This window comes from Ambystoma mexicanum, chromosome 6q (assembly GCF_040938575.1).
Source record: "Ambystoma mexicanum isolate Mex_15411 chromosome 6q, UKY_AmexF1_1, whole genome shotgun sequence".
In the NCBI taxonomy this organism is placed as follows: domain Eukaryota; kingdom Metazoa; phylum Chordata; class Amphibia; order Caudata; family Ambystomatidae; genus Ambystoma; species Ambystoma mexicanum.
In genome coordinates this window covers 61,840,417-61,866,976 of record NC_090937.1, presented here as the reverse complement: position 1 = coordinate 61,866,976, position 26,560 = coordinate 61,840,417, and the positions used below count along the sequence as shown (strand labels likewise).

General features: G+C 44.5%; 1 long non-coding RNA gene across 3 annotated transcripts in view; it reads left to right on the top strand.

Annotated features, from left to right (window-relative positions):
- Positions 1-26,293, top strand: part of LOC138515773 (uncharacterized) — a 60,521-nt gene extending 34,228 nt beyond the window's left edge. Inside the window, exons 2-4 of one of the 3 annotated variants that reach the window (XR_011282164.1) lie at positions 16,925-17,027; positions 18,217-18,287; positions 26,031-26,293. This is a non-coding gene — a long non-coding RNA (uncharacterized lncRNA). Of the gene's footprint in view, positions 1-15,747; positions 15,906-16,924; positions 17,028-18,216; positions 18,288-26,030 lie in introns of those variants that run through there. The other 2 variants (XR_011282166.1, XR_011282165.1) reach the window with 2 other exon arrangements.
- The last annotated feature ends 267 nt before the right edge of the window (positions 26,294-26,560 follow it).

The following is a 26,560-nucleotide window of genomic DNA, read 5'->3' as shown; positions in this document are numbered from 1 at the left end:
TTGTAGCAGGCCTCCAACACCTGAGACAGAAATATTACAAAAAAGGGGATAAGGCGGGTGCCAGGCTGGTGGCGAAGCTCCGTGCCCAGCGGCCAGATAGATGGGTGGCAAAGATCAAGAATGGGAAAGAGGGGGAAAGATTGGACCCAGAGGCGATAGCGGGAGAATTTGCCAGTTTCTATGAGATATTGTACGAGAAGGAAGGAGTTATAGGAGGGGAAACATTAGAATCCTATTTGCAGGGAGTGACCCTCCCGACCTTTAGACCTGGAGAAGTCTTCACCCTAGTGGCCCCAATAAAAGATGAGGAAGTCCTCCGGGCAATATCAGGTTTGAAGCTGGGGAAGGCCCCGGGAGAGGACGGGTTCACGGCAGGCTTCTATAAGGCATTTGCAGGCCAACTGGCGGATTCCTGGCGGATCTGTTCACGAATATTATGTCCACAGGGAGGGCCCCTCCGTCGTTTGGGAAAGCATTCATCACGGTCATCCCCAAAGAAGGAAAACACCCTGCAGACTGCCAATCTTATAGACCAATCTCCCTCCTGAACGTGGATGCAAAGTTGTTCACCAGAATAATTGCAACAAGACTAGAGGACCTCCTTCCCGAGCTCATCCATTCTTATAAGGTGGGCTTCATACAGGGGAGGCAGGGAGCAGACACCCTCAAGAAGACTCTCCATTTTATGAGGGAGGCAGCACCCAGGGGGGGCAACCCAGTCTTGGTGGCCATAGATGCCGAAAAGGCCTTTTACTGAGTCAACTGGGAGTTTCTACATGGGGTACTAGAGAAATTTGATTTCGGTGAAGGTGCCCGACGAGCGTTCAAGGCTCTGTACGCAGAACCTTTAGTCAGAGTTACGGTAAATGGGTGGCTATCATGTAGATTTAATCTTCAGCGAGGGACCCGACAGGGCTGCCCCCTCTCGCCCCTATTTTTTGCAATGACAATATCTGAGGGGGTCCCCTGATGAGATGGGTATGGGAGACAGAACCTTTAAACTCGGTTTCTATGCAGATGATATAATGCTCCACGTGAGGCAGCCAGCCCTATCTGTCCCAGCCGCCTTGCGGGTGATAGAGGATTTCGGGCATTTTTCAGGATTGAAGGTGAATGTGGGCACATTTGGTCCCCACCAGTGAGGGACGCGATTCCTGGCCACAAACATTATCAGTCCTGGTTTGAAGCGGGGCTTTGCAGGGTGGGTCAGTTGGTGAAAGAAAATACATTCATAAGCATCCAGGAACTGGAGGAAGCATTGGGCATTGTCAGGCTGTCCCCACTCCTCTATCTAAGATTGAAGGGGTATTCATGGCAGGGAAATGGAAGCAGCATATACAGAGGCCACTCGCCCCAGTAGAGAAGGTCTTGCACACGCATGTAGATATGAAAGGTCTCATCTCCCTCCTGTATACGGCGTTTTTTGTCCCGCCGTGAAGGAGCAATCGGGGGTCTAAGAACGAGATGGGAGAGGGACTTGGGCTGTGAAATTGGGGACGGTTTATGGGTGCGACTCTGTAGTAGGCCATTTAAGACCTCAATTTCGTGTCAATATAAGATGCACACCATAAAACTGCTTCACAGGTGGAAATATGACCGGGTAGTACTCTCCAAGATGTTTCCAGCGGTGATTCCCCGTTGCTGGCATGGATGCAAGGAAAAAGCCAATTATTGGCATATGTGGTGGACATGTCACAAAGTGCGCACATATTGGACAGAAGTGTTGAGCTGGATCAAAGAGGCGGACGGAGGATCCCACCCACTAGACCCAATCTTAGTATTATTTGGACTTGAAAGAAGGGATGAGCGGTTGGACAATCTTCCACACCTGTCACATTGTTTACTTTTAGCGGCCAGAGCCTGTCGAGCTAGAACTTGGAAAAGGACCTGCCTTCCCATGAAGAAAGAATGGGTGGCAGTGGCCAGGGATATTTATCTTATGGAAAAGATCACAGAAGCTATACAGGGATCCAGCGTTCTGATAGAGACTGAATGGCTCGGGTTCTTTAGTGCTTTTAGTAACATGGAAAGTACTGGTTGAAATTCCCAGAGAACAGTGACTCGGCCCCACCAAATAGTTAACTTGGAAAACACAGACTTTAATTCAGAGGAATCGGCCCATTTCCGACGATCTAGTGCCCGGTCGGGACTGCCGACAATGGATTGAACAGTATAAGTGAAAGCAGCGATCAGAGACTGTGCCTTGAAAGCGGGTTGGGGGGAGGAGGGAGGGGAGGGTGTATACACCAGGGAATTATCTAAATTTTTTTTGTATAAGGTTTATAGGGACACAAGTCCCTTTCATGTTTGCTCCGAAGGTTCTCTGTTGTTTCATAAAACCAATAAAAATAAATAAAATTAAAAAAAACACAATGTCATTCTCCTGCAAGAGACCTGAGCCTTGGAGACCACACTGTTAGATGGCTACACATCGTAGGGGATCTCAGCAAAAAAAATGCTAGAGTAAGATGTTATGGGGGTCTGGCGATTTTGATTGAAGCCTCCCTAACCTGTAGGTTTAGGGTAGTGGAGACTAACATGGACTACCTACAGGTGCTCCGTATTTTACCCTCTCAGGGGGACACGTTAATCATTTTGAACCTCTATAACAACCCCCATAAGGCTGAGGCAGACAGGTTAGCCAAAGTCAAGGCGTTTATTGATGAGTTATTTCTAAACAGGAGGAATCGTAATGAGCAATGCATATGGGGAGGAGATTTTAACCTCAAAATGGGTGTAGATCTGCCAAAGGATCTGTCAGATCCGCTGGAGGACTGGTCACTGAACATCCCCTTGCCCACAATGAAATATGGACGAGTGTGTGCAAATGGTCTCCAAATGTGTTTATGGCTCATCGAATTGGGGCTGCGCATGGTAAACGGATGCAAAGCACCCGATATACCGGGTAACCTTACCTTCAATAATCACCAAGGTTGGAGGGGGGTGTGGCCAGCAAGCGGGCAATGCGGACGCGATTCCTCACTGCTCCCAGTCCGCCAGCTAGATCCTGCCTTTATCCTGACAGTTCATGTTGTTAAACTCACAAAAATAGCTTCCAAAAGCGGAACCCTTCTGCAACGGGTCGCTGCACTATGGACCTGAACCGACACGTGGTTCCGGAGATACGCGCTGGGGAATCCAGAAGCGGCTGACTGTGTATGCCAGACAAGATGGCCGCCGGGACTGCGAGCTAAGAGGAAGGTGCGCATTACGTTAAAGGCTCCACTGAACCAAGCGCCCCGCGACAGCAACTACCATCACATCGCTGAGGCCGAAATCAGGAAGTCTAAACAGTGATCCCGACCCCAAACAACACTGCGAGTAGGCGGCGAGCGTGCCCATGAAAGCAGGCGGGCACTGGCATCCCCTGCTCCGATATGAGTTGGAGCAACCCTGCTTGAGGACGACAGAGAGGACCAGCCGACGTTACGATCCTGATCACTGCAGCAACAAGGTGAGCTGCGCTATGGGCCCTCCCCCTGATGGGATCTCCAAGTGCCAGCGAGGCTCGGCTCCTACCTGCTGCTCCGGCGGTCGATGGGGCGGTCACATCTGAGGCTGTGAGAAGCTGCTGTGGGCCCTTGGTAACGACGCGACCCGAGCTAGCAGGTAAACCGAGGAAGGCTGCCTGAAGGGGCTCCAGTTGCAGGAGAGCCAGGCCGACAGCAAAGCGAGCAGCGCCTGCGACAAGGAGTGAGCGGGGGCAACCAAATCAAACACGTCTCCTACCCAGAGACGGTGCAAAAAAGCTAAACTGCCTACCAACAACGATACGTAGCAGAATTATCCCTGGACCCCAACCGCTCACAGTGGGACCCTGAAAGTGGAACGCGACTCGTGGATTCCAACACACGTTCCACAAAGCAACTGAGAATGGAAGGTAAGCTGCCTACGCTGAGGGCATGGCTGTTATAAGGTGAATGAGAACTGCGCACTGAATCTACAACGCTCCGAGCTCCCAATAAAGTAGTGATGTGGCTGAGCGCTGAGTGTCCAAGGTGAACCCAATAAGACTAATATCTTGTGAATACATCTCCTAACCGCCATAACACGCAGCAATAAACGTGGTTTACACACTTAAAATCGCTTGTGAGCCCAGACCGTTATCAAAAGCGACCACCTGCTGGGAGGCGAGCTTGTACACAACCGGTGCGCTGACCTGAGTGGCAGCACGCACTTCAGAAGCTGAAGGGATTTGAGAGAGCAAAACAACATTCTGATATCACGGGCCCCGATCAAAGACTACTACTGAGGACAACTGAAACAAGCACGTCTCCCAGGAAAGGAGGCAACTGGAGTACTGGCCTGCTTGTCTGTGGCGTGAAGCGGCAACAGGGCCCCTAATCCTGCACTGTATGAGTCTAAGACACACGTTTGAACTGAGACTAATGGAAACACCTCCTTCCCGAAAGATAGGGTGCCGACCAAGCCAATCCTCAGGCCAACAAAACAAAGGAGGGAGAGGGCATAGGTGATTACGCAGCAGACTTCTGGGAAGAAAACCACGAAGTGGACAGTGCATATAAACCGTAAGAGAAACCAAAAGGAGGGAAGAGGTGTTAGAGATTACAACAGCACCTCCCTAGCGAGATAGATGCCAAGGCTTGTGGCTCTGCCGTTTTCGGAGTACCGCAGCCGGGTGGTCACGGACAGCACCATTTGGTAATAAACGCTGGACAGTGCACCTGCAAAGGCGGAACAAGTGTCTGTGGTGAACCACTTGACCAGTATCCAAAAGATCCTGAACCAACAGCAACAACTGGATGGTGCCTTGCCGAATCGTTGCGCCCGAAGCGAGCACCCCACTGACCTAAACAGCTACACAAACATAGGCTGAGAGGGAAGGGAGCAACTGCAACTCAACACTGGCTTGACCACCATGGGGAAAGACAGGGCAAAAACGCGACAACGCAGAGCAAAATGGAGCAGTACACAATCACTACCCAAGTGCCCCCGCAGGAGCAGGGCACCATGGCGATGCATTGGGACCGAAGGATGACAATATGTCCCTTAAAGACATCATGAGTGCTATCACCAACTCAAGGACCTCCATGGAAAAAAAGATGGATGGCATAAGTACTGAGGTGTCGCTACTGCGCCATGAGCTGCAAAAATTCACGGCTCGTACCGGGGAAGCAGAGGGCCGCATGTCGGAAAAAGAGGACAGGCTGAGGACTGTAAATCACCAAATGACCGGAGCATTGGCACGCCTCAAGGCACTGGAAGAATGAGTGGAAGAGAGTGAGGGCAGAGCAAGACGGAACAACATCTGGATCCTTGGATTGCCTGAAAACTCTGAAGGCCCGAGCATGGAGCTATTCCTAGAGCAATGGCTTGCGGATCTATTCACTCCCAAGACCCTATCAAAATTCTTCTCAGTTAAACGTGCTCACCAACGGGCAGACAAATACCCAGAGCTCCGCCGCGTACGGTAATAGCAAATCTCCTGAACTATAGGGATCGGGACGCCATACTGCAGATGGCCAGAACTAAGGGCTCCATAACATTTAATGGCCCCAGAATCGCCTTTTTCCCAGACTTCACCAGGGAGGTTCAGAAAGCGAGGCAGTCCTTCGACCCACTCAAGAAACGCCTTCAAGCTCTTCACATAAAATACGGACTTCTGTTCCCAGCACAACTGAAAATGTACCACAACCGTACGACATTGCATTTCACAGATCCCAGAGAAGCGTGGAGCTGGGTGGAAAGAAACGTAGAGGGTGACTGGAGGCCGAATCGGAGGCAAGACATCGACAGGAGTCGCCCACAACCAGAGAGAGCACCACCTGAGCTCCCACAACAGGAGATGGAAGCACTGCCAAATGAAGGCAATGACTTCTGAAAGCAATCTCATCCTTTTTTTGAAGGGGATACCAAATATTACAGCTAATATAGTGTTGTAATATTTGGTATCCCCTTGATTGTGAGAGGTAACATTTAACAAAGCACTGCTTGAACTATCCTTTGAATTGGGGAGGGGAGTACATCATAAGCCTACACTGTGACAGCTTCTGGAAGCCATCTCATCCTTTTTATGAAGGGGATACCAAATATTACAGCTAATATAGTGTTGTAATATTTGGTATCCCCTTGATTTTGAGGGGTAACATTTAACAAAGCACTGCTTGAACTATCCCTTGCATTGGGGAGGGGAGTACATCATAAGCCTTCACTGTGACAGCTTCTGGAAGCCATCCCATCCTTTTTTTGAAGGGGATACCAAATATAATGGCTAATGTAGGGTTGTAATATTTGGTATCCCCTTGATGTTGAGGGATAACATTTCACAAAGCACTGCTTCAACTATCCCTTGCATTCGGGAGGGGAGTACATCATAAGCCTACACTGCGACAGCTTCTGGAAGCCATCTCATCCTTTTTTTGAAGGGGATACCAAATATTACAGCTAATATAGTGTTGTAATATTTGGTATCCCCTTGATTTTGAGGGGTAACATTTAACAACGCACTGCTTGAACTATCCCTTGCATTGGGGCGGGGAGTACATCATAAGCCTACACTATGACAGCTTCTGGAAGCTATCCCATCCTTTTTCTGAAGGGGATACCAAATATTACAGCTAATATAGGGTTGCAATATTTGGTATCCCGTTGATGTTGAGGGGTAACATTTAACAACGCACTGCTTGAACTATCCCTTGCATTGGGGCGGGGAGTACATCATAAGCCTACACTATGACAGCTTCTGGAAGCTATACCATCCTTTTTCTGAAGGGGATACCAAATATTACAGCTAATATAGGGTTGTAATATTCTGTATCCTCTTGATTTTGAGAAGTAACATTTAACAAAGCGCTGCTTGAACTATCCCTTGCATTGCAGGGGGGAGTACGTTGTTTGTCTACACTATGCCTCCTTCTGGAAGCTATCCCACCTGTTTTTTGAAGGGGATACCAAATATTACAGCTAATATAGGGTTGTAATATTTGGTATCCCCTTGATTTTGAGGGGTAATATTTAACAACGCACTGCTTGAACTATCCCTTGCATTCTTGCATTGGGGAGGGAAGTACACCATAAGCCTACACTATGACAGCTTCTGGAAGTTACCCCATCCTTTTTCTGAAGGGGATACCAAATATTACAGCTAATATAGGGTTGTAATATTTGGTATCCCCTTGATTTTGAGGGGTAACATTTAACAATGCACTGCTTGAAATATCCCTTGCATTGCGGAGAGAAGTACACCATAAGTCTACACTATGACAGCTTCTGGAAGCTATCCCACCCTTTTTCCGAAGGGGATACCAAATATTACAGCTGATATAGGGTTGTAATATTTGGTATCCCCTTGATTTTGAGGGGTAACATTTAACAACGCACTGCTTGAACTATCCCTTGCATTGGGGAGGGAAGTACACCATAAGCCTACACTATGACAGCTTCTGGAAGCTATCCCATCCTTTTTCTGAAGGGGATACCAAATATTACAGCTAATATAGGGTTGCAATATTTGGTATCCCCTTGATTTTGAGGGGTAACATTTAACATCGCACTGCTTGAACTATCCCTTGCATTGGGGAGGGAAGTACAACATAAGCCTACACTATGACAGCTTCTGGAAGCTATCCCATCCTTTTTCTGAAGGGGATACCAAATATTACAGCTAATATAGGGTTGTAATATTTGGTATCCCCTTGATTTTGAGAGGTAACATTTAACAACGCACTGCTTGAAATATCCCTTGCATTGGGGAGGGAAGTACACCATAAGCCTAAACTATGACAGCTTCTGGAAGCTATCCCATCCTTTTTCTGAAGGGGATACCAAATATTACAGCTAATATAGGGTTGTAATATTTGGTATCCCCTTGATTTTGAAGGGTCACATTTAACAACGCACTGCTTGAACTATCCCTTGTATTTGTATTTGTATTTGTTTATTTATAACGCGCAAACCAATAGGCCCAGGGGCATCAGGGCGCAATTTGTACAAGGTTGCAAGAAAAGAACATACAGGGATATAAATTACAATAAAAGTGTATCAATACAGCAAAAAACAAACTTAATAATTACAAATATTACACAGGGTACAGTATCCCTAGGCTCAGCAGAGGAAGTATCCCTGAGGTAGTTGGGAGGGTAGCAGCCCGGAAATCATGTAAGGGAACAGGCGGGCAGGGTAAGTAGGACAAATGTCTGACACAACTATTGCTGGTCAAAGAGCCAGGATTTGGTTTTATTCTTGAAGGTGTTGAAGGAGTCTTCAGCTCTGATGGCAGTGGGGAGGGTATTCCAAAGTTTGGAGGCTAGGATAGGGAAGCTGGTGCCTCCGGCTTTTTGGAGCTTAAACCTGGGGATAGTAAGGCAGTTAGTCTGAGCAGTTCTTAGTGGACGGGCAGTGGAGTGGCGCGAAAGCCGACTGCAGAGATAGATCGGAGCCTTGTTGGCTAGGCATTTGTGTGTGAGGGCAAGCGTTTTTAGGGAAATTCTCTGCTTCACGGGTAACCACTTAAGGCTAGTTCTGGCTTCTGAGATGTGGTGGTTACGAGGGATGTTCAGGGCCGCTCGAATTGCATTGTTCTGGGTGGTTTGGAGTTTGGATAGGTTTTCTTGGCTAGTGCCTAAATATAGAGCACTGCAGTAATCTATTTTTGCCATGATAAGTGTTCTCGCTAGTGTGACGCTGTTGTGGGTGGTGAGGAAAGGTCTACAGGCTGAAATGAGTTTGCACGTGTAGGCGGAGGTGGACCTGACTGCATTAGTTTGTCTTGACAGGGATAAGGTGGAATCTAGGTAAAAGCCTAGTGTTTTGGTGTCTTTCGAGACTTGTATGGAGTTGCCGTCTATGATGAATGACTGATAGGAAGGCTCAAGTTTGCTAAGGCGTTGTGAAGTACCCAGGATAAGTAGCTCCGTCTTATCGTCGTTCAGACATAGCTGGTGCTGGGCCATCCAGGCTTGGATGACCAAGTAGACGTCATTGAGGGCCTTGGTGTCAGCAAGATAATCACCAGAAATGGGAATGAGTATCTGGGTGTCGTCCGCATAGTTGGTGTAGGAGACACCCAGATAATCAAGCACATCAAAGAGTGGTTTCGTGAAGATATTGTAAAGAGTAGGTGACACGCAAGAACCCTGAGGAACACCGCAATGAATAGGGGAGGGAGCTGCGGCAGCGGAGGGTGCAAAGACCCTCATAGATCTGTTGCTCAGGAAGGATTTGATCCAGGCCGCTGCGGAGGGAGAGAAGTTGGCAGCAGAGTGGAGGTGCCTGCAAAGGATCTGGTGGTTAACCAAATCAAATGCGGCGGAGAGGTCGAGGAGTAATAGCATTGCTAATTTGCCCTTGTCCTTCAGGACTTCGATCTGGGTTTTTAGGTCTAGTAAAGCCGTTTCGGTCCCATGTCTGGGCCGAAATCCGGATTGTCGTAGACCTAACAGATTGTTAGATTCAAGGTAGTTTCGGATCTGCAGATAAGCTGCCCGGTCCAGTATCTTCAGCAGAAATGGTACTGTAGTGATGGGTCGGAAGTTCGTGGGTATGCTTGGGTCAAGGGACGTTTTTTTTAGTAGCGGGATCACCCAGGCGTCTTTAAGGTTGTCCGGGACAATACCTGTTTCAAAGGATGAGTTAATGAAGGTTGTAATGAATGGGGCTAGGTCATGGGCGGAGTCCTTAATGATGGGAGCTGGGCACGGGTCACCTTGGCAGTTGGAAGGTTTCATCCTGAGGATGATGTTTTCTACTTCGGTGACAGTGAGCGGTGCGAAGGTGAAAGGTTTGATGTTGGCAGAGTTGGAGAAGGTGGGCCTTGCATTGGGGAGGGGAGTACATCATAAGCCTTCACTGGGTCAGCTTCTGGAAGCCATCCCATCCTTTTTTTGAAGGGGATACCAAATATTACAGCTGATGTAGGGTTGTAATATTTGGTATCCCCTTGATGTTGAGGGGTAACATGTAACAACACACTGCTTGAACTATCCCTTGCATTGGGGAGGGGAGTACATCATAAGCCTTCACTGTGTCAGCTTCTGGAAGCCATCCCATCCTTTTTTTGAAGGGGATACCAAATATTACAGCTGATGTAGGGTTGTAATATTTGGTATCCCCTTGATGTTGAGGGGTAACATGTAACAACGCACTGCTTGAACTATCCCTTGCATTGGGGAGGGAAGTACACCATAAGCCTACACTATGACAGCTTCTGGAAGCTATCCCATCCTTTTTTTGAAGGGGATACCAAATATTACAGCTAATATAGGGTTGCAATATTTGGTATCCCGTTGATGTTGAGGGGTAACATTTAACAACGCACTGCTTGAACTATCTCTTGCATTGGGGAGAGGAGTACATCAGAAGCCTACATTGTGACAGCTTTTGGAAGCCATTGCATCCTTTTTTTGAAGGGGATACCAAATATTACAGCTAATGTAGTGTTGTAATATTTGGTATCCCCTTGATTTTGAGGGGTAACATTTAACAAAGCACTGCTTGAACTATCCCTTGCATTGGGGAGGGGAGTACATCATAAGCCTACACTGTGACAGCTTCTGGAAGCCATCTCATCCTTTTTATGAAGGGGATACCAAATATTACAGCTAATATAGTGTTGTAATATTTGGTATCCCCTTGATTTTGAGGGGTAACATTTAACAAAGCACTGCTTGAACTATCCCTTGCATTGGGGAGGGGAGCACATCATAAGCCTTCACTGTGACAGCTTCTGGAAGCCATCCCATTCTTTTTTTGAAGGGATACCAAATATAATGGCTAATATAGGGTTGTAATATTTGGTATCCCCTTGATGTTGAGGGGCAACATATAACAAAGCACTGCTTGAACTATCCCTTGCATTGGGGAGGGCAGTACATCATAAGCCTACACTTGGACAGCTTCTGGAAGCCATCTCATCCTTTTTTTGAAGGGGATACCAAATATTACAGCTAATATAGTGTTGTAATATTTATTATCCCCTAGATTTTGAGGGGTAACATTTAACAACAGACTGTTTGAACTATCCCTTGCATTGGGGAGGGGAGCACATCATAAGCCTTCAATGTGACAGCTTCTGGAAGCCATCCCATCCTTTTTTTGAAGGGGATACCAAATATAATGGCTAATATAGGGTTGTAATATTTGGTATCCCCTTGATGTTGAGGGGTAACATTTAACAACGCACTGCTTGAAATATCCCTTGCATTCGGGAGGGGAGTACATCATAGGCCTACACTGCAACAGCTTCTGGAAGCCATCTCATCCTTTTTTTGAAGGGGATACCAAATATTACAGCTAATATAGTGTTGTAATATTTGGTATCCCCTTGATGTTGAGGGGTAACATTTAACAACGCACTTCTTGAACTATCCCTTGCATTGGGGAGGGGAGTACACCATAAGCCTACACCATGCCTCCTTCTGGAAGCTATCCCACCTGTTTTTTGAAGGGGATACCAAATATTACAGCTAATATAGGATTGTAATATTTGGTATCCCCTTGATTTTGAGGGGTAACATTTAACATCGCACTGCTTGAACTATCCCTTGCATTGGGGAGGGAAGTACACCGTAAGTCTACACTATGACAGCTTCTGGAAGCCATCTCATCCTTTTTCTGAAGGGGATACCAAATATTACAGCTACTATAGGGTTGTAATATTTGGTATCCCCTGGATTTTGAGGGGTAACATTTAACAACGCACTGCTTGAACTATCCCTTGCATTGGGGAGGGAAGTACATCATAAACCTACAATATGACAGCTTCTGGAAGCTATACCATCCTTTTTCTGAAGGGGATACCAAATATTACAGCTAATATAGTGTTGTAATATTTGGTATCCCCTTGATGTTGAGGGGTAACATTTAACAACGCACTGCTTGAACTATCTCTTGCATTGGGGAGGGGAGTACATCATAAACCTTCACTGTGACAGCTTCTGGAAGCCATCTCATCCTTTTTTTGAAGGGGATACCAAATATTACAGCTAATATAGTGTTGTAATATTTGGTATCCCCTTGATGGATGTTGAGGGGTAACATTTAACAACGCACTTCTTGAACTATCCCTTGCATTGGGGAGGGGAGTACACCATAAGCCTACACCATGCCTCCTTCTGGAAGCTATCCCACCTGTTTTTTGAAGGGGATACCAAATATTACAGCTAATATAGGATTGTAATATTTGGTATCCCCTTGATTTTGAGGGGTAACATTTAACATCGCACTGCTTGAACTATCCCTTGCATTGGGGAGGGAAGTACACCGTAAGTCTACACTATGACAGCTTCTGGAAGCCATCTCATCCTTTTTTGAAGGGGATACCAAATATTACAGCTAATATAGGGTTGTAATATTTGGTATCCCCTGGATTTTGAGGGGTAACATTTAACAACGCACTGCTTGAACTATCCCTTGCATTGGGGAGGGAAGTACATCATAAACCTACAATATGACAGCTTCTGGAAGCTATCCCACCTGTTTTTTGAAGGGGATACCAAATATTACAGCTAATATAGGGTTGTAATATTTGGTATCCCCTTGATTTTGAGGGGAAATATTTAACAACGCACTGCTTGAACTATCCCTTGCATTCTTGCATTGGGGAGGGAAGTACACCATAAGCCTACACTATGACAGCTTCTGGAAGTTACCCCATCCTTTTTCTGAAGGGGATACCAAATATTACAGCTAATATAGGGTTGTAATATTTGGTATCCCCTTGATTTTGAGGGGTAACATTTAACAATGCACTGCTTGAAATATCCCTTGCATTGCGGAGAGAAGTACACCATAAGTCTACACTATGACAGCTTCTGGAAGCTATCCCACCCTTTTTCTGAAGGGGATACCAAATATTACAGCTGATATAGGGTTGTAATATTTGGTATCCCCTTGATTTTGAGGGGTAACATTTAACAACGCACTGCTTGAACTATCCCTTGCATTGGGGAGGGAAGTACACCATAAGCCTACACTATGACAGCTTCTGGAAGCTATCCCATCCTTTTTCTGAAGGGGATACCAAATATTACAGCTAATATAGGGTTGCAATATTTGGTATCCCCTTGATTTTGAGGGGTAACATTTAACAGCGCACTGCTTGAACTATCCCTTGCATTGGGGAGGGAAGTACATCATAAGCCTACACTATGACAGCTTCTGGAAGCTATCCCATCCTTTTTCTGAAGGGGATACCAAATATTACAGCTAATATAGGGTTGTAATATTTGGTATCCCCTTGATTTTGAGAGGTAACATTTAACAACGCACTGCTTGAACTATCCCTTGCATTGGGGAGGGGAGTACATCATAAGTCTACACTGCGACAGCTTTCAGAAGCCATCCCATTCTTTTTCTGAAGGGGATACCAAATATAATGGCTAATATACGGTTGTAATATTTGGTATCCCCTTGATATTAAAGGGTAACATTTAACAACGCACTGCTTGAACTATCCCTTGCATTGGGGAGGGGAGTACATCATAAGCCTACACTGTGACAGCTTCTGGAAGCCATCTCATCCATTTTTTGAAGGGGATACCAAATATTACAGCTAATATAGGGTTGTAATATTTGGTATCCCCTTGATTTTGAGGGGTAACATTTAACAACGCACTGCTTGAACTATCCCTTGCATTGGGGAGGGAAGTACACCATAAGCCTACACTATGACAGCTTCTGGAAGCTATCCCATCCTTTTTTTGAAGGGGATACCAAATATTACAGCTGATATAGGGTTGTAATATTTGGTATCCCCTTAATTTTGAGGGTTAACACTTAACAAAATACTGACTGAACTATCCCTTGAATTGGGTAGTGGAGTACACAAATTCTTTCTGTGCACTGTGACTCTGGGCCAGCCCAAGGGGTGCTCGGGGCACCGACACACAATTAATGTGACAGGAATTACCCTGATCGCCGTGGTCACACGACAAGACCGCAGCTGCCGTGGGCTCCCGGACAAGCAGCTGCTCTGCGATCACACTACGGGCCAGTGGCCTGGAGACACCCAGGTTACACATGCTTGTCTGGGGGCACCCAGACTGCACCCAGACTAGCAGGGCCGCAGGCCTGTGATCACACAGGGTAGGCTTGCAGGCCCAACACAATGAGACACAGAGACAGAGTGCCATTACATTTAGTCTACCGCCGTGGTATTGCACGTGCGTGCGCAGGCTCCTTCTTTTCACAGTCAGGTATGAGGCTGTCATGACACATCCTTAGAGGGACAATACATGTTCTTAAAAGGGAAACAGCACAAATACTCCCACTATGCTATGAGATGTGTAATATATATATATATATATTGTCAGTCTGGTTTATTGTGTGATTTATCTGCATTTCATGTCAACCCTGTAAAATGAAATATTATTTGTATGTGTTTTACGTGCCTGCCATGATGACTGCACCGCTACGCCACACCCTGTACAGTGAACCCATCTATCGGGTCAATTTCCCTAAGGAGGTAGTATTCTGGAGTATTTTTTCAATTTTCAGCCATAGTTTGTGTAATCATTTCCATCACTGTTGGCAGCTGTGATTTATTAAGCTACTAATTATATAACCCACTAAGTGTTGGCAGCTATGATTTTTTAAGCTCTAAATAACCATATGACCAACTAAGTTTCATTCAACTCAAAGCAGTTCGGCTGACTCATCAAGTAACAGTGGCGTACCGAGCCGCGGGAGTGGGGGGGCCAAGCTGCCACCCCACAGGCTCTTTTTAGAGCCTGACCGGGACTTTCGTCAGTGGGCCACCCGTCCCGTTCGGCACCTCAATGAGGGTAACCAATGAGAAAGATGTCCGCTGGCAGGACAATGTGTGCTGAGTAATTCCTGCTCAGCACAGTAATTGTCCTGGCAGCAGGACACCTTACCCTTTCCGAAACCTCTGGCAGGACAATGTCCCAAGGAGCTCAGGGCAGCAGCAGAGGGGCTCTCAAGTTGCTCTGTGTCAACAGAGCATTTCAATGTGAGCCATTAGGCACTGATGGGAGGGAGGGGGGACTATTAGCAGGGACTTTTGTCCCTTTAGAAATGTACACGGCAGGAAGTGATCAGGTGTGAGAAGTTTGCATAATGCTGCATGCTTTATGAAATAATGACTGTAAAGATGTGCTCAGTTGCTTAAATTGTCCACATCCCGGTTTCACTATTTTAACCAGTGTGTGATCCTGGGCAGATCATTTAATTAGACTGTCTTATCTGCAGCTCTGTAAGTGATTCACTTCAAAGCTTATGTGTTAATATATGATGCTATTTTTTTTTTAAAAAAAAGCCTTACTTGCTCCATATATAACAGTGCATTTTAGGTATTTTGCCTCACAAAATTATTTGCCTCTTGGCTTACTTATGACAACTTATTCTAAAGTCACTTCCATGGTGCCTCCAAGTATCAAAGACTGATGATGCTCCTTGCAATGTGCTTTCTGTGAAGTAATTTCTGTTGGTGCAATCCATAAGCAAATCAGGAGATGTGCATGTATTTTGCCCCAGAGCGCCTGGATAGAGCTCTAAAAGATGAGTTCCCTGCATCTGTAATGATTCTGACGTTTTGACGTTTTTATTGTGTTAAAATGCCATATGATGAGGCAACCTGGAATTGCGTGCGCTCCATTTGAGAGGGGAAAGTAGCGAGTTTTAAGAGGGGAAAGTAGCGAGTTTTGAGAGGGGAAAGTAGCAGGTTTCACCGTGGCTGTATGGAACTCGGGCGTTATGCCGGTGTTATGCAACATTTGGTATCCCATACCGAGGCTCAAAATTTACCGAGGCTCGGAACTCTCCTACTTTGGTCTGTGATCTACGAAGACAGCCGAAGACAGGGGATACCGGATCGGTATGGGATACCAAATATTACAGAACAGTGGCGCTATATTAGAAGGAGCTCAATCAGATTCACTTCGCCTTCTTTATGGTACAAGAAGGTTCCGACTTGGAGATGCGAGTAGGTAAGATAATGTATGCACTGGTTTCGTTAAGTCCTTGAAAAGTAGAACTCAGCACCTCCTGGGTTCTATTTGTTGAATGATCTGTAGCGCTGTGCGAGCCTCTCCTGGGCTATTTTATTTTGTTGGCTGTTTTGAGGTGAGTGCAGCGTTGCCATAGCCCCTCCTGTGTTATTTTTGTAGTGCTTGAGTTAAACAAACGTAGGCTTCAGGGGGTTTAAGAGTACTTTATTCGCCACTGTTGTGATACACTAAGTACTCCAAAGATTATAAGTATATTCAGTCAGAAGGGGCCCCACCACCAGCAGCTCTAACTGTCTCTGCTATAATTCAAACGGCGTATGGTTCTGTGCACGTAACACAAAGTCAGTGTTCCGAGCACAGAACACTCACGGCTGATTATCCATGAGTCACGCTCGTGGCGGAGCTTCGTGGCGACAGATAAAAAATACATGCAATACTACAGTTATTTTTGTTCAACACTTTGTGGCTCTACGTGGATGTTTTGAGTAGCAGTTTGCTTTGGTTGTACAAGTACGTGCAGCCTCTGACTTACCCCCTTACGCTCCCCGCGGTAGAGTCTGGTAGCTGTGGCGGGTACTCTACTTTTCTGGAACCATTCGTTTGAGCCGGTTCCTGGTGCGCGGTTCTCGTCGCAGCTGGCAGAAGTAGACCCTCTATTTTGACCTTTTTTGTTTTATTGGCAAAGTTCTGTCTCAGAATCATTGCATGCTCATGAATAGCGCACGTTGTAACAATGTTTCATGTGCGGTATGGCTTGATTATCAGTGGGGCATCCCGATGGGTCAGGTTGGATGCTCTTGTGTGACTAAGCCTGGCACAAGACCCAGAGTAACCACATGCTATTCTGCTTAGTATGACCCTTGCAGTACCAGGTGTGAACATCCTAGCAGAAATGTGGTGATAATGTTTGATAGTGCAGACGCTTGTACATTAACAAAGTGGCGTCTTCTCCATGTTGGTTCAGCTATATTATATGGTCAGTTTAATTATTTTTTTAGCTGTCCTGGTAAACGCCGATGCCAGGTATAGGGCTCGGAAAGGGAAGGCTGCCCTTGATGGATGCACAGTTGCGAGAAGAAAGGGAGGATAAGGGAACCAAAAGTATGTATGCTGGCTCTCAAGTGTTTTCGTACCTCAGCGAAGTGTTTTTCAAAATGGTTGGCTTCTAAATTATTGGTACTGCTGTACCGGATACCAACTGTTGCTTAGAATACATGGCCGAAGTTTGGCTCGAGGCACCTACATTGCAACAACTTTGCGCAGCTCGTGTGCAAATTTTGGAGCCGAATCAAAGCCTGAAACCCCTTTATTTCACCTTTCCTTACTGATGCACTCCACTAATCGAACGACTTCACGCTGTAGAAACAGCACTGTCAAATGTACTTTTTGCTAAAATACAGATAAACCATATATATTTCTCACCTTCCCAGACTTGTCCACTGTGCCGTGGTAACGTTCCCGCTTATTGCCGAATCTGCCATGAAGTTTGCGGCAAACAAGCACCAGATAACGCAAGTCGTGGCTAAGGTATTCATTCATATAGCGCGCAAAAACCGTACGGTGCCGATGCGCTGGAGTTTTGTTAGTTTTACAATAGTTGATCCTGATAAATGGCAGTCATACTAATGGTAAGCGTATGCTTTTTCTAAATGTATATCGATCCGTGCATAGGATCGGAAAACTTAATGAAAGCTGACAGTAATGCACGCAAGCATTTTTATGGGCAAGGACCCAAGATAGCGGCCTAGTGGGCAGACCTGAAATGCTGGCCAATGGCAGATGCGATAGTGTGGCACATAGCACTGCAGAAGGGGATACACAAGTATTGGAAGTGGGTGGAGGCGTGGAACGAACTGACATAGAGAATGTTTAGAGAAGCCAACACAGGAAGCCCTGACGCACAAACTGGAAAGGGTACCCAGTAACCGTGAGCAGGCTGGTACTTAAACATACAAAGGGTGGCTGGCGCAGAGGCGCCCACATATGTTGCATTAGGGGAAGGTTGCAACATCGAGCAAGACATTGAGGGATCTAAAGCCAATGAGAAATAGTATTTGAAAATGCATTGTCACAGTGAAGTCACCTGGTGTTTTATGTTTGTTTGTAACACCAAAATTAAAATATTACGTTTTTTTTAAATGTAATGACAATGCACTGTTAAATATAAAATGCACTGTTTTTAACAAAAGCTTTGTAATGTGAACACTGCTGCGTGTTTTGAGAGAATATAATTGCACTCACCGATAAGCACACTGAAAAGAAAAAAGTGTTTAACTGTGTTTTTCTTTAGGTTTTTTATGACCCGAGGAGAGCCGTCCGTGCGTTAAGCTCCTGCAATAATGTATCGATGCAAGGAGCATGGTATGTATTTTTGGAAGGGTACTCAATTGGAAAATGGGCTGGTTTCATTTGTAGTGTGCATCCCACCTCGTGGTTCTTCTACAAGAGCGGCTCCTCTAAGGTGTTCATGATCCCGTTAAAACGTTCCTCTTGGTCGTGAGGTTGAAATCCCAACCTACATCTCAAGAACCAATTTCGGATGTGCCCCTTAAGTAACCGTCCCAGTCCCCCACAACGTTCAGCTCAATGGCCCCCAACACACCATGGCAGCTGGTGAGGCATGTTATAAAGCTGTGCAAAAACAGGTCTGTGCATAAAAACGGGACTCCCGGAGGTTCGTGTGAACTATTACCGGCCACCATAACGATGGTGTCTGGTCGCATCGGCCCAGGCTGCAAGCGTTCTTAATTGGGTCTCCTGCACCTCACCCCAGGAGGCCTCAAGTCGAACGGCCATGAAAGAAACCTGCACCACTTAACAGGCCAAAGTAATTTAACTGCCGAATACACTTGCTAATTGTATGGATGTCTCCATTCCTTGATTTGGACAACCAATATTACAACGACAAAGCTATCCTTTCCAGGTATGACAATATTGGCTGAAATGCAGGGCTTTAACATGGTCTTCTCAACTGCTGGCCTGCCCCCTGGGGTGCTTTGAGTATGCACGTGGAGCTTACTCTTTAGATTAAGTTTGTTGCATGAATGGAAAATATTGCTTATGTTACAGAGCGCTGGGGTCATCAGGACTATTTTCATTGTATGGAGGAATGAAACAGCCTAGGAACATTCACACCCTAGTGGGAACCCAGCCACCACAGGGAAGGAGAAACTACTACAGCTCCTCCCTGTCAGCTCTGAGGCCAGCTACTGTGCAGAACGTTGTGTGGGGCTGGGATTGTTGTACTATTGGAGAGGTGGGCCATGTGTTCTAGTAAAAAGGTGAAATTGATTCCTGAGATGGAGGTTGGGACCTCCTGTACTGGGTCGAGGAAGAGGTATGTGGAGGTAATGTTTTAGCTAGTGAGCTTAGGGATGTAGGTTTTGCTGAGCATAATTCGATTTCCCCTTTTGAAGCGCAGGCGTCTCGTAAGACGTTCCCTTTCATGTTCACATAAATTGCTATCAATGCATAGAATGACTGCTGCAAGCCCTTTAGGCCTGATTGTTTATTTGGGATGTTGCTTAACATGTGACTAATACGTGAGGTCTTGTGGCTCCTGCTTTCCACAGCTTCTGTTGGCCTTTATGGCTTTGTTTCCCCATATTCCCATGAACTTGTGTGCCACGCCCCCAAATCAGCCATGTAATTTGTGAACAAATGTAACCTTTACCTAGCGAGCTTTCAAAATGCGTAGTGCTTGGGATAGGTTCTGTAACTACCACCTCCTCTCGCTCCAGGGTCTATTAATGTTTGGAATATTCTTGTGCCATTATAGTTCTGCTAAGCAATTTTGGGAAGAAAAGAAGCAGGAAGCAAATTTGAGTGGGCACCACAAGGGTATCGAGTCTTTCTAGCGTTATCAAAGGTCTCTAGTGTGATGAATCTTTGTTAGGAAGTTAGATCCTGTATACAGGAGCTTGCTGAAAAAGGCCTGGAGACACCCAAACCCAGAAATGCAGCAAGAAACAAAGATTAGGTGAAAACCCAATCATACAGCCGCTCTCTGGAATCCCAAACTGGGTTCTGTATTTGTTGTAATTTTGCTATGTATAGTTCCTTTAGTCCAATTCTTGGAAAAATACGAAAGTCAAATATATAGTGGTTTTCAATGTTGGTTTATCCATCAATTAGGAAATTATTTTATTGAAAGAAGTGGCAAGTAGCCACCAATAATGTTCTTCGTGAGGAAGAGATTGCCATAAATCACTCTATCCGTAGACTTATATCGTGCCAATGCATTTCGCAATACAACAAATTCCTTCATCAGGGCAAGTCTAAAACATAACATTCAAATGCAATTGTGCCAACTATCCCATAGTTAATATCCATATAGAATAATTCCCATATTTAAAACAACGTAAATATATAAATATCAACATGAATAGTCATCATCCAAATAGTTGAAAAAATAAAGGTAAACACATACCCGACAATGTAATGAGCCGGATCAGAAGGCAGGTCAAAAGATATAAAATAAGAAAACAAATCAGTACAAAGGTAAGTAAAGACGTCCTATAACAAAATGGAGGGAATTGGGTCCATTACCTGATGTAGGTGAGTAATGGCGAAATCTATGTTTCAAAGGCCAGGCTGCTCCACCGTGTACACCGAGCAGGTGCTGTAAATAGTAAAGTGAATATATATATGAATGACCTATCCAAAGTGTAGCTAATCGCTAATGGAGAAAACAAACGTGGATTGTAGCTCACCATATGTAGAGAACGAAGCGGAGAAGTTCTCTGCGTTTGCTGAAGGCAGACTGTCTTCGTTGCATCGGCACCTTGCCGAGCAACCTGGTTTTATAAGACACGTGATTGAAGGCAAAATGGCCTCCTTGCATCGGTACGTTGCCGAGCAACTCAGTTGTGTAAGACACGTGATCACGTCTCCATGAACACGAGCTGCGACCCGTGTCTGAGAACTGATCAATGAACTTAAATATGATCAAAATACCTAATTAATGAACCTCCTGGGACAGTAATGATAAAAGTCATCGCCTAATAATCAAAAAAGAAATAAGTAGTATGTCATCCATGGACAAAGAAAAAATACTAAGAGTAACTGAACCCAATTGGATAAAAGTAATGGGGCTATACTATTATGAACGTGCCTAAGTTGGATGGATGGAGACTAGGGAGCAACCCTAGGACTGTACCTCATATTGATAGCATGTGCCTTAATGCCGCTAGTGGTGTCGTCCAGACAGACGGCACCTCGGGTCCTGGGGGAACTCCAGGATGCTCAGCATGCAGGACATTTTAAACATGGAAAACATCTCTTATTCATATACATTCGAGTGACCCTCAACATTCAGGTCATATGCGTACTGGTGTCAATCTAAACCAAACGATGCTAAATACAATATAAGAAAACAATTAGAGAAAACAGTGAAAGTTGATCTCATTTAACCCATTGGGTGCCAGACTGTCAAGTTTGTCAATCCAGTATGTCTCTCTGCGATTCAAACGTTGGCATAAATCCTCATGAGGGCTATTCTTGGTTAGAACTTCCAAAATCACAAATTTTATTTGTGACATGTTATGTCCATTGGCCATCCAATGCCGTGCCACGGCTGAATTGATGTTTGCATTACGAATACAAGATCGGTGTTCACCCCACCTTAACTTGGCTGTTCGGGTTGACTGTCCCACATAAAATTTCCCAGAAGGGCATTTAATGCCATAGATGATATTACTGCTGTCACATGTAGCAAAAGTCTTAAGCATAATCTTCTGCCCCGTCCTTGGATGGTTAATGGAGTTTCCTTTAATAACAAAATTACAGTTGACACACTGTAAACAAGGAAAAGTCCCAGTTCGTTGTGTCATAGGTTCCCAGGCTGTAGGTTTCGTCTGCACCAGATAATCCCTTAGGTTGCTACTGCGTTGGTATGCAAAGATTGGTTTCTCACTAAAAATATCTTGAACTCGGCTGTCATTCTTGAAAATCTCCCAATGTTTCATAATAGTTTTCTTGATTTTGTTACTTTGCGTAGAGAACTTAGATACAAATACTGGTGACTTTAATTCTCTCTTACTTTTGGGATTCTGTTCTGATAATAGAGTCTCTCATGATACGGCATCAACTCTGTCAGATGCCAGATCGAGTTCATTCTGCTTGTATCCCCGGGCCAAAAATTTTTCTTTCATTTCCATCTGTTGCATTTTGTAGTCTTCAGGATCACTCACTATTTTCTTGACCCTAAGTAATTGACTGTATGGTAAATTCTTCAGTAGGCTCGGCTGATGGAAACTGAGGCGGTGCAGGAGATTATTCCGATCTGTCACTTTCCAAAACAATGAAGTGCTGTAGCTAGTAAGTTGCTTTCTGACTTGTACATCAAGGAATGTTATGATTTCATATGAGATCTCTCTAGTGAACTGTACCCTCTGGTCGATGCTGTTTAGATACACAAAAAATGTTTCAAAAGACTCTCTGGTTCCTTTCCAAATTCCAAAGATATCGTCTATGTATCTTGTCCAGATCCGGATGTCCTTATTCCATTCCTGTTTATTCAATACATGGTCTGTTTCAAATTTATGCATGAAACTGTTGGCATACGAGGGTGCCATGGTGGCTCCCATTGAAGTCCCTGCAGTTTGTAGAAAAAATTGGTTGCCATATTGAAAATAGGAGTTCTCAGCAATAAATTGTAACAATGCCAGTATGAATTCCTTCTGGGCACGTATCTCAGGTGCTTTCAGTAACAGCCATTCTACAGCCTCTATCCCCAGGTCGTGGGGTATAGAGGTGTATAAACTGATGTTGCTGAAGATCCATAAAGATGCCATCAAACCACCAGGTAGACCAATTGTTGCGGGGATAGAGAGCATCAACCAACCTTTAGGGATCTATATAGATTTCTTCTTACAGCCATTGATACAAGAGACCAACACCTACACAAGGGATACCACCCACTTCCTACAAAAGCTTAGCTCATTGACACCTTTGCCTGAAGATTTGATGTTTACTATAGACGTGAAGAGTTTATACACCTCTAAACAGGAATGGAATAAGGACATCCGGATCTGGACAAGATACTTAGACGATATCTTTGGAATTTGGAAAGGAACCAGAGAGTCTTTTGAAACATTTTTTGTGTATCTAAACAGCATCGACCAGAGGGTACAGTTCACTAGAGAGATCTCATATGAAATCATAACATTCCTTGATGTACAAGTCAGAAAGCAACTTACTAGCTACAGCACTTCATTGTTTCGGAAAGTGACAGATCGGAATAATCTCCTGCACCGCCTCAGTTTCCATCAGCCGAGCCTACTGAAGAATTTACCATACAGTCAATTACTTAGGGTCAAGAAAATAGTGAGTGATCCTGAAGACTACAAAATACAACAGATGGAAATGAAAGAAAAATTTTTGGCCCGGGGATACAAGCAGAATGAACTCGATCTGGCATCTGACAGAGTTGATGCCGTATCACGAGAGACTCTATTATCAGAACAGAATCCCAAAAGTAAGAGAGAATTAAAGTCACCAGTATTTGTATCTAAGTTCTCTACGCAAAGTAACAAAATCAAGAAAACTATTATGAAACATTGGGAGATTTTCAAGAATGACAGCCGAGTTCAAGATATTTTTAGTGAGAAACCAATCTTTGCATACCAACGCAGTAGGAACCTAAGGGATTATCTGGTGCAGACGAAACCTACAGCCAGGGAACCTATGACACAACGAACTGGGACTTTTCCTTGTTTACAGTGTGTCAACTGTAATTTTGTTATTAAAGGAAACTCCATTAACCATCCAAGGACGGGGCAGAAGATTATGCTTAAGACTTTTGCTACATGTGACAGCAGTAATATCATCTATGGCATTAAATGCCCTTGTGGGAAATTTTATGTGGGACAGTCAACCCGAATAGCCAAGTTAAGGTGGGGTGAACACCGATCTTGTATTCGTAATGCAAACATCAATTCAGCCGTGGCACGGCATTGGATGGCCAATGGACATAACGTGTCACAAATAAAATTTGTGATTTTGGAAGTTCTAACCAAGAATAGCCCTCATGAGGATTTATGCCAACGTTTGAATCGCAGAGAGACATACTGGATTGACAAACTTGACAGTCTGGCACCCAATGGGTTAAATGAGGAGATCAACTTTCACTGTTTTCTCTAATTGTTTTCTCTAATTGTTTTCTTATATTGTATTTAGCATCGTTTGGTTTAGATTGACACCAGTACGTATATGACCTGAATGTTGAGGGTCACTCGAATGTATATGAATAAGAGATGTTTTCCATGTTTAAAATGTCCTGCATGCTGCGCATCCTGGAGTTCCCCCAGGACCCGAGGTGCCGTCTGTCTGGACGACACCACTAGCGGCATTAAGGCACATGCTATCAATATGAGGTACAGTCCTAGGGTTGCTCCCTAGTCTCCATCCATCCAACTTAGGCACGTTCATAATAGTATAGCCCCATTACTTTTATCCAATTGGGTTCAGTTACTCTTAGTATTTTTTCTTTGTCCATGGATGACATACTACTTATTTCTTTTTTGATTATTAGGCGATGACTTTTATCATTACTGTCCCAGGAGGTTCATTAATTAGGTATTTTGATCATATTTAAGTTCATTGATCAGTTCTCAGACACGGGTCGCAGCTTGTGTTCATGGAGACGTGATCACGTGTCTTACACAACTGAGTTGCTCGGCAACGTACCGATGCAAGGAGGCCATTTTGCCTTCAATCACGTGTCTTATAAAACCAGGTTGCTCGGCAACGCGCTGATGCAACGAAGACAGTCTGCCTTCAGCAAACGCAGAGAGAACTTCTCCGCTTCGTTCTCTACATATGGTGAGCTACAATCCACGTTTGTTTTCTCCATTAGCGATTAGCTACACTTTGGATAGGTCCTTCATATATATTCACTTTACTATTTACAGCACCTGCTCGCTGTACACAGTGGAGCAGCCTGGCCTTTGAAACATAGATTTCGCCATTACTCACCTACATCAGGTAATGGACCCAATTCCCTCCATTTTGTTATAGGACGTCTTTACTTACCTTTGTACTGATTTGTTTTCTTATTTTATATCTTTTGACCTGCCTTCTGATCCGGCTCATTACATTGTCGGGTATGCGTTTACCTTTATTTTTTCAACTATTTGGATGATGACTATTCATGTTGATATTTATATATTTACTTTGTTTTAAATATGGGAATTATTCTATATGGATATTAACTATGGGATGGTTGGCACAATTGCATTTGAATGTTATGTTTTAGACTTGCCCTGATGAAGGAATTTGTTGTATTCCGAAATGCATTGGCACGATATAAGTCTACGGATAGAGTGATTTATGGCAATCTCTTCCTCACGAAGAACATTATTGGTGGCTACTTGCCACTTCTTTCAATAAAATAATTTCCTAATTGATGGATAAACCAACATTGAAAACCACTATATATTTGACTTTCGTATTTTTCCAAGAATTGGACTAAAGGAACTATACATAGCAAAATTACAACAAATACAGAACCCAGTTTGGGATTCCAGAGAGCGGCTGTATGATTGGGTTTTCACCTATTCTTTGTTTCTTGCTGCTAAGCAATTTTGCCAGTTTAGTACTTGTGAGGAATACATCAATGTGTCTGGAACTCATGTTCTTGCACCAGCTCCACAGAAGAGTATAGAGGACTTGATGGGCGTCACAGCTGCCAGAAAGGTCCTGTGCTCGGACAAATGTACATATTAACGGGAATTCTTTAGGTGTATAGAGGTTCAATGGTGCAAGAGGCGTACGTACCAATTTGAAGACCAGGTAAGTTCTTTGTATTGCACCCAAGAAATGTGTTGGAGCAACCTCAAGAGGTTAAGGGAATGTGTGATACTAATGCGATGGCAAACTTCCACCCTGCGTGCAGAACATATATTGAGGCACATTCATAATGTTTGCGGGAAGCTGTCGGTTACCTTTTTAGTACAAATGTGTGCTCACAGACTACTTTTTGTAACTAGATTTGTTGGTAGTCCTTTAAAAAATATGTCATAGGCAGTGTATACAGGGTTATCTGTTTGCTGTATTGGTGGTGATTGGGTGAAGTGGCTACAACATGTTTTTCTTTTCTTTCAGATTGCTCAAATTTAAATCAATTTGGTCACCTTGCTGAAGTGTAGCCGCATATTATACAAACCGTCTGCTGCTGGATAACTTGCCGCCTACCTTCAGGGTCAGCTTGTGTGGCGATAGTGCCTGGAGCTTATGCAACAGTGCCTGGAGCTTATGCAACAGGAGCCTCAGCAAGTGGGGTGCCACCGACATGACGTTGGCAAGAAGTGGCCCACATGTTTAACTCGAAGAGTAAATACCTCTAAATAAAAGTAAATTGCAAATGACTGATCTATCCTGTTGCCTTACAATAAACCATTATCACTCACTTTATTTTTTTTACAGTACTGCAGAGCCATGGACTGACTTGGTTAAGACAAGTCATGGATATTTACGCTTATATTGTGAACAGAATTTGAAATAACTTTTTGTTGCCTGTATAGAAGCATTTTAAACCAGTGGCATGGCAATTTGTCCGAGTTTTCTTCAGCTCTCCGTTGACTGCCAGCTGCAACGCTGAAGGAAGTATGGAAAGTCTCCCGTGCTATCACCTG